The sequence below is a fragment of the Charadrius vociferus genome, unplaced genomic scaffold (assembly GCF_000708025.1).
Source record: "Charadrius vociferus isolate BGI_N301 unplaced genomic scaffold, ASM70802v2 scaffold862, whole genome shotgun sequence".
NCBI classification, from domain to species: Eukaryota; Metazoa; Chordata; class Aves; order Charadriiformes; family Charadriidae; genus Charadrius; species Charadrius vociferus.
The window spans coordinates 452,904-457,389 of record NW_009647209.1 but is presented as its reverse complement, the minus strand read 5'-3'; positions in this window follow the sequence as shown (position 1 = coordinate 457,389).

Here is a 4,486-nt window from a genome sequence, read left to right as displayed (position 1 = left end):
GCGGGTGGTAGGCTTTGCCGGCGGTGGGAGGATGAATCTCGGGTGAAAGTCTGTTGAAATTGTCCCCTGTGCCATCTCATTTACGAGCTCTCGGTTCCACCCGGTGCTGGGTGCGTTTCCTCTCCGGGCTTTGCAAAGCTGTAGGAAGCGAATTTGAGGAAAAGGTTGCTGAGAACTGTCGTCTCTGTGCCCAGCTGTGCTTCGGTCTGCCATGTCCACTACTTTTTCGCCAGAGGTGCATTGAGCTTTAGATTGGAAATAACAATGCTCCGTCATTTGTCAGCTTCAGTATTTCTCCCGCATCAACATCATCTCGTGGTTTGATCGTAGGGATTTATCTTCCTGTGGAAAGCGGTGGCTGACCTGATGTGATCGCATAGGTGTGCGGACCTACACGAAACAAGAATTTTGGGTCCTCTTTTATTGCCTCCCTTGAGTTTTAGCAACTGTTTAAGGTAAACTTACTTTTTAATATATTTAGGGGGCAAATAAATGTAACTTAATCTTGAGGAATTAAATCTTGGTAGAGGCTTTCCTCACCACTAATATAGGGAGTGTGGGTTCCATCTTTTCCAGATACGGTGTAATACCAGTCTTGTCTTTTGAGCGCACATTTCTCTTTCTGTCATCGTGGTCAGTAGACTTGGGAGAATGAATTCTTAATTCTTGCATTATGTCTTGATATATTAATCTCTCTTGATAACTGCAGCAAGAATAGGATACTCTTTAAAATGAAGGCTCGCTCTTGAGATTCATGTTATTCTAGCATACAGTCTTACTTGTCTAAAAAGCCCTGTCACCTTGTCCCCATGAAATAGTACGATAGCTTTTTCAGCAGCGTGACTCATAATCCTAAATACAGGAATGAATTTTGACTTAGTGCAGTGCAAGTGCTTTATCTCGGCAAACAGCCTTGTGTGTAGAAAATGCAAGTAAGGTGGAGGGAATGTCTGGTACTGTATCTGTTAATCTTTGTCCTCAGGAGGACAGCATTTGAAGTTGTATGTCTTTACTCCCAAATCAATGAGGTGATCTCAGTTCTTTCAAAATACTTTTACCATTTCATAAGAGACTGAAAAGCTTTCAAAAAAGGAGGAACTGGTTAGTTCTTGTTATTTATTATTGAAACCATTTTGCCTGGGGACATGGAGTCCAATTTAGTCTGAACGGGTGATTTACCTTTTTCCTTCTTCATGTCTGTGTAATGATTCTGCTCATGAGAAACTCTGCTTACTGCAACACCCACAGTTGACATAATTGTGGTACCAAGCCTAATAGTAGGACAAAAACCCTTCTCCTTTTTTTTTCTGGTAGTTTTGTTACATATAAGGTAACTCTCACTACTGCTTCCTGATCTTTACCTGTATGAGATGATATAGGGAATAGTTTGCTCTCAAAATGGCCCATGGAGCAGTATGTTTAGGGAAATGTCTGTTCTTCATAATTTAATGTATGCAGACCATTTTCTGTTGCTCTTGTACAGAATATGGATTTATTTTGTACAAGCAGAATAGGGATTAAATAAGACCATATGCTTCCTCCTTTCTGGGTGATAAATCCATCTTGCTGTCCAGGAAGAAGGCAGCTTACACAGCCTGGGCTGAAATGATGCTGAAAGACAAAGTGACTGCGTACTGAATATAAGAAGATCAGGTTGGTTGAGCTCCCAAAACTAAACTGCCTAAAACTTAGAAAGCAGCCAGCAACACTGAGTGCAGATCATCTAAAATCCTTAATCTGCTTCATGAAATAGAATCTGGCAAAAATAATGAAGTGTTCTGAATTCCTAAAATGACTTAGAATAAAGACAACTGCTGTCTAATTTTAACTCATCACCGTCCAACCAGATTCCCTTCCTTAATGGTATAAAACTTCCTATTTTTTTTTTTTAACTTCTGTGCTTGAGATAATATGTAGAATTTTATTAGCGCCACTCGTTTCCCTTCAAGTTTGAATTTGTTTTTTTTTATTTTGTTTGCAAGGTTGTGTTTTTGGCATTGTATGCCACTGTCATCTAACAACTTCACTCTGCTTTTGCTTCAGTTTAATAAAGAAGCTTAGTATGCAGTTTTCTTTCTCATCTTGGCTCTAAGATGTTAATAGAACTTCAGAAGTAGTTGGCTTTAACTGCCCTTCGCTGATAGAGTAACTTGATTATTACCTATGTGGTAGGTGTTTTGAAGGCTTATGTGAATGCAGTGTTCATGTTTGGAGCAAATTGAGATCTAAAGAAGACTGTGTTAGTGTTTCATGAGAGAATGGGAGAATTAGTTGAGTTTTATTGATAGGAAGAGCAGTGATAAGGGGGATTCAGTGGCAAATGTTACTTTATGGTTATTTGCCAATAGATTGTCTGACTTAGTCTATGCTTAGTCTCTTAAATAGATGGTGGAAAGAAATACAATATGATGAATATCAAAAAAGCCAGGTTCTGATAGTATTTTCATTTATGTCACTTTATTTCCAAAGCGTCTGTAGAACTCTTCTGCTTAGCCCAGTTTGGAACCAGAGCAATACTCCAGTAGCAACTCTTGGTAACAAACATTGGAAGCATCTGCTGAAGGAAATGAACATGCTGCACTGTGCTAATCAGTTGGGAATCTGATGAGTAGAAACTCTTTCGGGAATCAAGCAGTTTTCCTATTACTGCCTCTTCAATTTCAAAAAAATCTTAACTGATTGGAGTGGAATAAGGTCATCCTTTATTCCTCTCTGCTTTTGCCAGTTTAGTATTTATGCATCTTTGCATTTCATATACCACGTATACACATGGACTTAAACAAAAAAACACCCAACACCAAAACCTAAAAAATATTTTCTGTTTGTCTCTGTGTGTATGTGTGCACACTCAAAACCCTCTTATTTCCATCTCTTAGCCTCCTGTTATTGGCATACATTATTGAAGTTGTAAAGGCTTCATTATCTGTTTCACTCTCATTTCCTGAAGAGCTCAGGCCTATAATATAAGGAAGTATAACTTCTGTGAGGATTGAGTCTTATTGAGATCACATTTTGAATAGTGGCTTGATTTCCATCCCTTCTGACCCCATCTTTTTTGACTGTTTCTTGTTCATGTGAGTTGGTAACTCACATACTGTAATTCATGGCTACAAAGAGAAGGTGACTAGAGTTTTATACAAACTCATATTAGTTCAGTTTTGGATATTGACATAGGTTTTCTTAATTGGATGGCATTTGAGGAGGAGCCACCATAATGATGGGAAATCGGCGACGCAAGTGCTGGCAGTGTTCTTTTGTGACAATGTAAACTTTCATCAGGGAGGGTAGCCTTATTCTATTCAAGCTGGAATAGTTCAACTGTCTTAAGATGAATTTGTGGGGTTTTGTTCTTGCCTTACAACAAGAAGTCTTGTCTGCTTTAATCAGGTGAATCCTTCAAGCCCAAGGTTTGTACATGCACTCAGGGCAGGATGTAGCTCCTTTGAGGAACTTCTGCTGAAATTATGACATTTTTGTATGTCAGTGGCAGCTTGCAGACTAGGGAGACATTGCAGTGAAAGAACAGAGAAGAGAAAATTAGTTTGGGGGGACAGGGATTCCCTCCTAGAGTACTCTAAGTAGCAAAGTCCTTTTCATGAGGAAAGCTTAAGTCAATGCTGTGATTCATTTGATTTATTATTTATGGTTTGTATGAGTTAAGAATCCCGTGATCCTGGCCCTTTGAGTCTCACAAGGTCCTCTTATTCCTGTTAACTAACTGTATTTCTTCATACGTACCACAGACATTCCAAACTGTTTAACCTTGATTATTAGTCTAACCTACTGACGTTTGTCTTACTGATTTTTATATCTTGATAAAAGCCTGTAATCTTCAAAAGCAATCAACCACCTCTTTTGACCTTGTCCTTTAGAGAAAGGGATTTTTGTCAGTTACAAGTAGCAGCAGAACCTGATTTTACTTTTATTGGTTGTTACTCATGCATCATGTAGTTTGTTGTATTTCTTTGTATATTAATTTTTGACATATAACGTATTCCTTGTGGTTACGTTTCCCTAGAATAGTTTCATAACTAAAACCTCTTCTTCACTTTTGTTAGAGTTAGGTAACAGAGTTTATTCCTGCTTCCTTTCCATTGCCTGTTAAGGTATGTTCCTCTCTTCCTTAGGAAGCAGACAAGTCACACGTGCACTGTGACTGGTACAGCATTCCATATAACCTCTGTTGATGTCCTAGCAAAGCATTTTCAGATAGCTACTAATCAATTGCATATTAGGAAAAATTTCTTCACCGAAAGGGTTACCAAGCATTGGAACAGGCTGCCCAGGGAAGTGGTTGAGTCGCCATCCCTGGAGGTATTTAGAAGAAGTGTAGAAGTGGTGCTTAGGGGCACGGTTTGGCAGTGGACTTGGTAGTATTAGGTTTACGGTTCGACTCAATGACGTTAAATGTCTTTTCCAACCTAAATGATTTTATGATTCTAAATTGTCATAAAAGGTACAAGCTGCAGTGAATTATCATTCCTGC